Below are 12,223 nucleotides of genomic sequence, written 5' to 3'. Positions count from 1 at the left end.
GAAAATGGAAGACATACAAGACCACTGATAATCTCCCTCGATCTGGGGCTCCACGCAAAATCCCACCCCGTGGGGTCAGAATGATCACAAGAACGGTGAGCAAAAATCCCAGAACCACGCGGGGGGACCTAGTGAATGAACTGCAGAGACCAGGGACCAATGTAACAAGGCCTACCATAAGTAACACACTACGCCACCATGGACTCAGATCCTGCAGTGCCAGACGTGTCCCACTGCTTAAGCCAGTACATGTCCGGGCCTGTCTGAAGTTTGCTAGAGAGCATTTGGATGATCCAGAGGAGTTTTGGGAGAATGTCCTATGGTCTGATGAAACCAAACTGGAACTGTTTGGTAGAAACACAACTTGTCGTGTTTGGAGGAAAAAGAATACTGAGTTGCATCCATCAAACACCATACCTACTGTAAAGCATGGTGGTGGAAACATCATGCTTTGGGGCTGTTTCTCTGCAAAGGGGCCAGGACGACTGATCCGGGTACATGAAAGAATGAATGGGGCCATGTATCGTGAGATTTTGAGTGCAAACCTCCTTCCATCAGCAAGGGCATTGAAGATGAAACGTGGCTGGGTCTTTCAACATGACAATGATCCACAGCACACCACCGGGGAACGAAGGAGTGGCTTCGTAAGAAGCATTTCAAGGTCCTGGAGTGGCCTTGCCAGTCTCCAGATCTCAACCCTATAGAAAACATTTGGAGGGAGTTGAAAGTCCGTGTTGCCAAGCGAAAAGCCAAAAACATCACTGCTCTAGAGGAGATCTGCATGGAGGAATGGGCCAACATACCAACAACAGTGTGTGGCAACCCTGTGAAGACTTACAGAAAACGTTTGACCTCTGTCATTGCCAACAAAGGATATATTACAAAGTATTGAGATGAAATTTTGTTTCTGACCAAATACTTATTTTCCACCATAATATGCAAATAAAATGTTAAAAAAACAGACAATGTGATTTTCTGGATTTTTTTTTCTCATTTTGTCTCCCATAGTTGAGGTCTACCTATGATGTAAATTACAGACGCCTCTCATCTTTTTAAGTGGTGGAACTTGCACTATTGCTGACTGACTAAATACTTTTTTGCCCCACTGTATATATATATATACATACATATACAGTGCCTACAAGTAGTATTCAACCCCCTGCAGATTTAGCAGGTTTAATAAGATGCAAATAAGTTAGAGCCTTCAAACTTCAAACAAGAGCAGGATTTATTAACAGATGCATAAATCTTACAAACCAAAAAGTTTTGTTGCTCAGTTAAATTTTTATAAATTTTAAACATAAAAGTGTGGGTCAATTATTATTCAACCCCTAGGTTTAATATTTTGTGGAATAACCTTTGTTTGCAATTACACCTAATAATCGTCTTTTATAAGACCTGATCAGGCCGGCACAGGTCTCTGGAGTTATCTTGGCCCACTCCTCCATGCAGATCTTCTCCAAGTTATCTAGGTTCTTTGGGTGTCTCATGTGGACTTTAATCTTGAGCTCCTTCCACAAGTTTTCAATTGGGTTAAGGTCAGGAGACTGACTAGGCCACTGCAACACAGGGTGGATAAAAATCAATGTTTTAAAAAAAAAAAAAAAATCAGATTTTTTTTTATTTAAATCGGATTTTTTTTATTTAAATCAGATTTTTTTCAATAAACTGCTTTTTGAGGAAAATATTTTACCATCCAAAGGTTCTTCCATCATGAGATAAAGCTGAGTTGTTTAACTCAGTAGAATAAAGGCTGTATATGTGTAACATTCCCAATGCCATGCTCTTCCAGAGGTTTCTGTAGGATTAGTGGGCAGTTTCTCTCCTATATTATCACAGACGCTCGCTTTACTTACGCAGTTCTCAAAACTGAATTTGACTCCGCAGAGGTCCCAGTCTCTTCTTCACGGCAAAAATGTTACAACATGAACAGAGTTGAGAAAAAGACCTTAATCCTATTGTTCTAGGATTAAGGAGGAGGAAGGGCAAGCAGACAAGAAAATGAAAGTGAAACTTTGAGCACAATACTGCAGCATAGCCACAGACAGACAAGTCTGGATCTGTTTGTGTGTACGATCTGAGGTTTATTACATTCTTTCCTTATAATGGCAGCAGGCCGTAAAAGAGACCCAGTTTGGGAATATTTTAATGAAGCTCCTTCGCCTATCGGTAAGGCAGGCATGCGTGCAAAATGCAAACGATGCAACAAAGAGATGCAAAGCCTGGTGGCGCGAATGAGGCAACATCATGAGAAGTGCGGTGATGAAGAGGAGTCTTCCTCCTCCTCACACTTAGATTCACATTCTTCTTGTGTTGTGCAGATCTATTCCACTCCAAAAAATCAGAAACATATTGTCTAACTTCTTGGACTTGGCACTGAAGGGGTTGATTCTGTATTCATAGGTTTGTAGAACAATAGGATTAAGGTCTTTTTTCTCAACTCTGTTCATGTTGTAAAATTTTTGCCGTGAAGAAGAGGCTGGGACCTCTGCGGAGTCAAATTCAGTTAGGTAGAAACTTTGATTTAAATCACTGATTTAAATCAAGCCTTACTGACTAGTGATTTAAATCGTGATTTAAATCAGTTAGATTTAAATCAAATCCACCCTGCTGCAACACCTTGATTTTTTGCCTCTTGAACCAGGCCTTGGTTTTCTTGGCTGTGTGCTTTGGGTCGTTGTCTTGTTGGAAGATGAAATGACGACCCATCTTAAGATCCTTGATGGAGGAGCTGAGGTTCTTGGCCAAAATCTCCAGGTAGGCCGTGCTATCCATCTTCCCATGGATGCGGACCAGATGGCCAGGCCCCTTGGCTGAGAAACAGCCCCACAGCATGATGCTGCCACCACCATGCTTGACTGTAGGGATGGTATTCTTGGGGTCGTATGCAGTGCCATCCAGTCTCCAAACATCACGTGTGTGGTTGGCACCAAAGATCTCGATCTTGGTCTCATCAGACCAGAGAACCTTGAACCAGTCAGTCTCAGAGTCCTCCAAGTGATCATGAGTAAACTGTAGACGAGCCTTGACATGACGCTTTGAAAGTAAAGGTAACTTACAGGCTCGTCTGGAACAGAGACCATTGCGGTGGAGTACGTTACTTATGGTATTGACTGAAACCAATGTCCCCACTGCCATGAGATCTTCCCGGAGCTCCTTCCTTGTTGTCCTTGGGTTAGCCTTGACTCTTCGGACAAGCCTGGCCTCGGCACGGGAGGAAACTTTCATAGGCTGTCCAGGCCATGGAAGGCTAACAGTAGTTCCATAAGCCTTCCACTTCCGGATGATGCTCCCAACAGTGGAGACAGGTAGGCCCAACTCCTTGGAAAGGGTTTTGTACCCCTTGCCAGCCTTGTGACCCTCCACGATCTTGTCTCTGATGGCCTTGGAATGCTCCTTTGTCTTTCCCATGTTGACCATGTATGAGTGCTGTTCACAAGTTTGGGGAGGGTCTTAAATAGTCAGAAAAGACTGGAAAAAGAGATAATTAATCCAAACATGTGAAGCTCATTGTTCTTTGTGCCTGAACTACTTCTTAATACTTTAGGGGAACCAAACAGAATTCTGGTGGGTTGAGGGGTTGAATAATAAATGACCCTCTGAAAAGACTTTTCACAATTTAAAAAAAAAAATAAAGAAATAACAATCTTTTTTGCTGCAGTGCATTTCACACTTCCAGGCTGATCTACAGTCCAAATGTCACAATGCCAAGTTAATTCCAAATGTGTAAACCTGCTAAATCTGCAGGGGGTTGAATACTACTTGTAGGCACTAATATTATATATATATATATATATATATATATATATATATATATATATATATATATATATACATACATACATACATACATACATACATACATACATACACAGTTAGGGCCAGAAATATTTGGACAGTGACACAAGTTTTGTTATTTTAGCTGTTTACAAAAACATGTTCAGAAATACAATTATATATATAATATGGGCTGAAAGTGCATACTCCCAGCTGCAATATGATAGTTTCCACATCCAAATCGGAGAAAGGGTTTAGGAATCATAGCTCTGTAATGCATAGCGTCCTCTTTTTCAAGGGACCAAAAGTAATTGGACAATGGACTCTAAGGGCTGCAATTAACTCTGAAGGCGTCTCCCTCGTTATCCTGTAATCAATGAAGTAGTTAAAAGGTCAGGGGTGGATTCCAGGTGTGTGGTTTTGCATTTGGAAGGTGTTGCTGTGAGCAGACAACATGCGGTCAAAGGAACTCTCAATTGAGGTGAAGCAGAACATCCTGAGGCTGAAAAAAAAGAAAAAATCCATCAGAGAGATAGCAGACATGCTTGGAATAGCAAAATCAACAGTTGGGTACATTCTGAGAAAAAAGGAATTGACTGGTGAGCTTGGGAACTCAAAAAGGCCTGGGCGTCCACGGATGACAACAGTGGTGGATGATCGCCGCATACTTAATTTGGTGAAGAAGAACCCGTTCACAACATCAACTGAAGTCCAGAACACTCTCAGTGATGTAGGTGTATCTGTCTCTAAGTCAACAGTAAAGAGAAGACTCCATGACAGTAAATACAAAGGGTTCACATCTAGATGCAAACCATTCATCAATACCAAAAATAGACAGGCCAGAGTAAAATTTGCAGAAAAACACCTCAAGAAGCCAGCTCAGTTCTGGAAAAGTATTCTATGGACAGATGAGACAAAGATCAACCTGTACCAGAATGATGGGAAGAAAAAAGTTTGGAGAAGAAAGGGAACGGCACATGATCCAAGGCACACCACATCCTCTGTAAAACATGGTGGAGGCAACGTGATGGCATGGGCATGCATGGCTTTCAATGGCACTGGGTCACTTGTGTTTATTGATGACATAAGAGCAGACAAGAGTAGCCGGATGAATTCTGAAGTGTACCGGGATATACTTTCAGCCCAGATTCAGCCAAATGCTGCAAAGTTGATTGGACGGCGCTTCATAGTACAGATGGACAATGACCCCAAGCATACAGCCAAAGCTACCCAGGAGTTCATGAGTGCCAAAAAGTGGAACATTCTGCAATGGCCAAGTCAATCTCCAAATCTAAACCCAATTGAGCATGCATTTCACTTGCTCAAATCCAGACTTAAGACGGAAAGACCCACAAACAAGCAAGACCTGAAGGCTGCGGCTGTAAAGGCCTGGCAAAGCATTAAGAAGGAGGAAACCCAGCGTTTGGTGATGTCCATGGGTTCCAGACTTAAGGCAGTGATTGTCTCCAAAGGATTTGCAACAAAATATTGAAAATAAAAATATTTTGTTTGGGTTATGTTTATTTGTCCAATTACTTTTGACCTCCTAAAATGTGGAGTGTTTGTAAAGAAATGTGTACAATTCCTACATTTTCTATCAGATATTTTTGTTCAACCCTTCAAATTAAACGTTACAATCTGCACTTGAATTCTGTTGTAGAGGTTTCATTTCAAATCCAATGTGGTGGCATGCAGAGCCCAACTCGCGAAAATTGTGTCACTGTCCAAATATTTCTGGCCCTAACTGTATCTCTGCAGGAAGTGCGTTCCCGCAAAGCAAAGGACACACAGTTAGGTCCATATATATTTGGACAGAGACAACATTTTTCTAATTTTGGTTATAGACATTACCACAATGAATTTTAAACAAAACAATTCAGATGCAGTTGAAGTTCAGACTTTCAGCTTTCATTTGAGGGTATCCACATTAAATTTGGATGAAGGAATCAGGAGTTTCAGCTCCTTAACATGTGCCTCCCTGTTTTTAAAGGGACCAAAAGTAATTGGACCGAATAATAAAATGTTCATTTTTAGTACTTGGTTGAAAACCCTTTGTGGACAATGACTGCCTGAAGTCTTGAACTCATGGACATCACCAGACGCTGTGTTCCCTCCTTTTTGATGCTCTGCCAGGCCTTCACTGTGGTGGTTTTCAGTTGCTGTTTGTTTGTTGGCCTTTCTGTCTGAAGTTTAGTCTTTAACAAGTGAAATGCATGCACAATTGGGTTGAGATCAGGTGACTGACTTGGCCATTCAAGAATATTCCACTTCTTTGCTTTAATAAACTCCTGGGTTGCTTTGGCTTTATGTTATGGGTCATTGTCCATCCGTATGAAACGACGCCCAATAAGTTTGGCTGCATTTGGCTGGATCTGAGCACACAGTGTGGCTCTGAATACCTCAGAATTCATTCGGCTGCTTCTGTCCTGTGTCACATCATCAATAAACACTAGCGACTCCGTTCCACTGGCAGCCATGCATGCCCAAGCCATCACACTGCCTCCGCCGTGTTTTACAGATGATGTGGTATGCTTTGGATCATGAGCTGTACCACACCTTCACCATACTTTTCTCTTTCCATCATTCTTGTAGAGGTTGATCTTGGTTTCATCAGTCCAAAGAATGTTCTTCCAGAACTGTGCTGGCTTTTTTAGATGTTTTTTTTTGGCAAAGTCCAGTCTAGCCTTTTTATTCTTGATGCTTATGAGTGGCTTGCACCGTGCAGTGAACCCTCTGTATTTACTTTCATGCAGTCTTCTCTTTATGGTAAATTTGGATATTGATACGCCGACCTCCTGGAGAGAGTTGTTCACTTGGATGGCTGTTGTAAAGGGGTTTCTCTTCACCATGGAGATTATTCTGCGATCATCCACCACTGTTGTCTTCCCTGGGTGCCCAGGTCTTTTTGCATTGAGGAGTTCACCAGTGCTTTCTTTCTTTCTCAGGATGTACCAAACTGTAGATTTTGCCACTTCTAATATTGTAGCAATTTCTTGGATGGGTTTTTTCTGTTTTCGCAGCTTAAGGATGGCTTGTTTCACCTGCATGGAGAGCTCCTTTGACCGCATGTTTACTTCAAAGCAAAACTGTTGTGAATTCTGTGGTCGAGCTCCCTCCTGTGGTCACAAGTGGTACTTCGGCTGATTCTGTCTATGGGCTTCCGTTGGTGGATGTGAGTGGTACTGCGGCTTCTGAGTTTCCTTCCTCAGGTGATGAGGTTAAGTCGTTAGGTGCTGCTCTTTTTAACTCCACCTAGTGCTTTGTTCCTGGCCTCCAGTCAATGTTCTAGTATTGGTCTTGCTTCCTCCTGGATCGTTCCTGTGGCCAGTCTGCCCTGCATAAGCTAAGTGCTGCTTGTGTTATTTTTGTTGCTATATTTTCTGTCCAGCTTGCTTTATTGGTTTTTCTTGCTTGCTGGAAGCTCTGAGACGCAGAGGGAGCACCTCCGTACCGTTAGTCGGTGCGGAGGGTCTTTTTGCCCCTCTGCGTGGTTGTTTGTAGGTTTTTGTGTTGACCGCAAAGCTATCTTTCCTATCCTCGGTCTATTCAGTAAGTCGGGCCTCACTTTGCTAAATCTATTTCATCTCTGTGTTTGTCTTTTCATCTTAACTCACAGTCATTATATGTGGGGGGCTGCCTTTTCCTTTGGGGAATTTCTCTGAGGCAAGGTAGGCTTATTTTTCTATCTTCAGATCTAGCTAGTTTCTCAGGCTGTGCCGAGTTGCATAGGGAGCGTTAGGCGCAATCCACGGCTACCTCTAGTGTGGTGTGATAGGATTAGGGATTGCGGTCAGCAGAGTTCCCACGTCTCAGAGCTCGTCCTATGTTTTTGGGTTATTGTCAGGTCACTTGTGTGCTCTGAACTTCAAGGTCCATTGTGGTTCTGAATTACCTATTCATAACACAAAACCTTCCAAATGCAAGCACCACACCTCAAATCAACTCCAGGCCTTTTATCTGCTTAATTGAGAATGACATAACGAAGGGATTGCCCACAGCTGTCCATGAAATAGCCTTGGAGTCAATTGTCCAATTGCTTTTGGTCTCTTTAAAAACAGGGTGGCACATGTTAAGGAGCTGAAACTCCTAAACCCTTCATCCAATTTTAATGTGGATACCCTCAAATGAAAGCTGAAAGTCTGAACTTCAACTGCATCTGAATTGTTTTGTTTAAAATTCATTGTGGTAATGTCTATAACGAAAATGAGAAACATGTTGTCTCTGTCCAAATATATATGGACCTAACTGTATATGGCACCGCTATGTCTGTAACAGCAGGTCATCCCTGCATGACCCCCCATTCACCCTGCACCAGCGATCGCTGTGATTGAAAAATTCTGATTTGCCAGCCATTCACAGAGATGTCACAATAAAGTTGTGATATGAAAAGAAAAAAAAAAAAAAAAAAACACCTTGGCATGTGGTGATTGGTGCTATATCAGACAGCACCATTCACAGCAGTCACAATGGATGGATGTCACCTCTCCTGATTAACCCCTTTGGCACTGAATGGCTGAATAATTGGTCAGAAACTATTATTCAGCCATTCAGTGCCAAAGGGGTTAATCTAATTGATGTGCAGAGCGGTTGTATACCTCCTGTGTTACCTCAGTGTAAGAAATTAGTTGGTGGGAGATAGCATTTTTCTTTTCCTAAAAAAAAAAAAAAAAAAATAGCGCAGAGTAACTTTATATGTAGGGCGTTAGTGTAGTGAATGTCACTTTTTTTTTATACAAAGTTTTTTTTTCTATTACATTTTGGGTCATTGTGCCGAATATGGGCAAAGTCGGAAAAACAGAGCATTGGCAATACTGGAGTGCTGATATACTCTACAGCACAACGTTATTCTGTATGGCCATGACAAGGACACGATTTGAAGCGATCCAAAAATGTTTGCATTATAGTGATAATGCGCGGGGTCCTCCCTGAAACAATCTCAACTTTGATCTACAGTGGGTACAGAAAGTATTCAGACCCCTTTAAATTTTTCACTCCTTGTTTCATTGCAGTCATTTAGTAAATTAAAAAAAAAAGTTCACTTTTTTTCCTCATTAAATGTACACTCTGCACCCCATCTTGTCTCAAAAAAAACAAATGTAGAAATTGTTGGAAATTTATTAAAAAAGAAAAACTGAAATATCATCTACTATATAACTGTCTAAGGGTCACTTCCGTCTTTCTGTCTGTCCTTCTGTCTGTAATGGAAATCCCAAGTCGTTGATTGGTCGCGGCAAAACGGTCATGACCAATCAGCGACAGGCACAGTCCGGCAGCAAAAATGGCCGCTCCTTACTCCACACAGTCAGTGCCCGAACCATACTCCCCTCCAGTCACCGCTCACAAAGGGTTAATGGCAGCGTTAACGGACCGCGTTATGCCGCGATGTAACGCACTCCGTTAATGCTGCTATTAACCCTGTGTGACCAACTTTTTACTATTGATGCTGCCTATGCAGCATTAATAGTAAAAAGATCTAATGTTAAAAATAAAAAATCATCATATACTCACCTTCCGGCGCCTTTCCTGCTCCTCGTGACGCTCCGGTGACCATGCATTGCGGTCTCGCGAGATGATGACGAAGCGGTCTCGCAAGAATTCTACATCATCAGCTCTCGAGACCGCAATGCACTCTTGGGACAGGAGCGTCACAAGAAGCATCGGTAAATGCCTCGGCTGGGTCCGGGGTGCCAACGGAGGGTGAGTATATAACTTTTTTATTTTAATTATTTTTTTTAACAAGGATATGGTGCCCACATTGCTATATACTATGTGGGCTGTGCTATATACTACATCGCTGTGCTCTATGCTACGTGGCCTGTGTTATATACTGCGTGGCCTGGGCTATATACTACGTGGCCTGGGCTATATATTACGTGGCTGAGCAATATACTACGTGGGCTGTGCAATAAACTACGTGGGCTGTGCAATATACTACGTGGCTGTGCAATATACTACGTGGCTGTGCAATATACTACGTGGCTGTGCAATATACTACGTGGCTGTGCAATATACTACGTGGCTGTGCAATATACTACGTGGCTGTGCAATATACTACGTGGCTGTGCAATATACTACGTGGCTGTGCAATATACTACGTGGCTGTGCAATATACTACGTGGCTGTGCAATATACTACGTGGCTGTGCAATATACTACGTGGCTGTGCAATATACTACGTGGCTGTGCAATATACTACGTGGCTGTGCAATATACTACGTGGCTGTGCAATATACTACGTGGCAATTTGAACCACGCTTCGCTAATTGCTCGCGGCCGGCCGAATACTGTGTGTAAATTGCATTATTCTGAAAACTTTGCAAATAAACTACATACAGATTCTAGAATACCCAATGCGTTAGAATCAGGCCACCATCTAGCATGGTCATAAGTATGCAGACTCATTTAAGTCACATGCTGTCCATTTCCTTGTGATCCTCCTTGAGATGGTTCTACTCCTTCATTGGAGTCCAGCTGTGTTTAATTAAACTGATAGGACTAGATTTGGAAAGGCACACACCTGTCTATTTAAGACCTCACAGCGCATGTCAGACCAAATGAGAATCATGAGGTCAAAGGAACTGGCCAAGAAGCTCAGAGACAGAATTGTGGCAAGGCACGGATCTGGACAAGGTTACCAAAGAATTTCTGCATCACTCAAGGTTCCTAAGAGCACAGTGGCCTCCATAATCCTTAAATGGAAGAAGTTTGGGACCACCAGAAGTCTTCCAAGACCTGGCCGTCCAGCCAAACTGAGCAAACGTGGGAGAAGAGCCTTGGTGAGACAGGTAAAGAAGAACCCCAAGATCATTGTGGCTGAGCTCCAGAGATGCAGTGGAATATGGGAGAAAATTCCACAAAGTCAGCTATCACTGCAGTCCTCCACCAGTGGCCCAACGGAAGCCTCTCCTCTCCTCAGTGCAAGACATATGAAAGCCTGCATTGAGTTTGCTAAAAAAAAAAAACACATGTAGGACTCCCAGACTATGAGAAAAAAAGATTCTCTAGTCTGATGAGGCGCAGATAAACCTTTTTGTTGATAATTCTAACCGGTATGTGTGGAGAAAACCAGGCACTGCTTATCACCCGCCCAATACAATCCCAACAGTGAAACATGATGGTGGGAGTGTTTTCAGCTGCAGGGATAGGACGACTGGTTGCCAATGAAGGAAACATGAATGTGGCCAAGTACAGAGATATCCAGAGTGCTCTGGACCTCAAACTTGGTCGAAGGTTCACCTTCTAACAAGACAATGACCCTAAGCACACAGCTAAAATAACAAAGGAATGGCTTCAGAACAACTCTGTGACCATTCTTGATGCCAACCAGAGCCCTGACCTAAACCCAATTGAGCATCTCTGGAGAGACCTGAAAATGGCTGTCCACCAACAATCACCATCCAACCTCACGGAACTGGAGAGGATTTGCAAGGAAGAATAGCAGAGGATCCCCAAATCCAGGTGTGAATAATTTGTTGCATCATTCCCAAGACGACTCATGGCTGTACTAGCTCAAAAGGGTGCTTCTACTCCATACTGAGCAAAGGGTCTGAATACCTATGACCTATCTCTACATTTCTGGGAGGGTTTTCAGACAAGATGGGGTGCAGAGTGTACATTAATGAGAGAAAAAAAATTAACTTTTTTGAATTTACCAAATGGCTGCAATGAAAATGAATTGCCCATCCCTGCTTTAGGTGCATAGATGATGGATGAGGTTGTGGCACAGGAAGAAGAGGAGGAGAGACAGAACACTATTATCAGGCCAGTCATCCCCTTCCTGTACTATCAGTGGCCAGGTACACAACTGTCCACCAGGGGAAAATTTTGGAGGAGGAGGATGAACAGTGTTCACAGTAGGGTGGCACTTAAAGCAGCTCACAGGGATCACTGGAGAGTGGCTGGTGGAATGTAGAGGACCCAGATGATATACCCACCCCCGAGGACAGCTTGTCGTTGTCTCTGGGCAGCCTGGCACACAGGAGCAGAAACATGCTATGTCTATATAAAACCTATGATAACATGCTCGGAACACTGTCCCACAAAAACAAGCAGAGTAGGGAGAGGTGCTAGTGAAACGGACAGAATCGTAGCTGCATATTAGCCAGGGACTCAACCACATTTACCGTATATACTAGAGTATAAGCCGACCCGAGTATAAGCCGAGACACCTCATTTTGCCACAAGAAACTGGGAAAACGTAATGACTCAAGTATAAGCCTAGGGTGGAAAATGCAGCAGCTACTGGTAAATTTCAAAATTAAAAATAGATACCAATAAAAGTAAAATTGAGACATCAGTAGGTTAAGGGTTTCTGAATATCCATATTGAATCAGGAGCCCCATATAATGCTTCATAAAGTTTATGATGGGCCCCATATGATGCTTTATACAAAAATTTGCCCCATATAATGCAGCACAAAGGTTGATTATGGCCCCATAAGATCCTCC

General features: G+C 42.7%; 1 protein-coding gene across 1 annotated transcript in view; it reads right to left on the bottom strand.

Annotated features, from left to right (window-relative positions):
* Nucleotides 1-12,223, bottom strand: part of LOC138666999 (zinc finger protein 419-like) — a 91,515-nt gene that overhangs the window by 43,402 nt on the left and 35,890 nt on the right. The window lies entirely within an intron of this gene.

This window comes from Ranitomeya imitator, chromosome 2 (assembly GCF_032444005.1).
Source record: "Ranitomeya imitator isolate aRanImi1 chromosome 2, aRanImi1.pri, whole genome shotgun sequence".
Lineage (NCBI taxonomy): Eukaryota > Metazoa > Chordata > Amphibia > Anura > Dendrobatidae > Ranitomeya > Ranitomeya imitator.
This window is presented reverse-complemented; position numbering and strand designations above follow the sequence as displayed.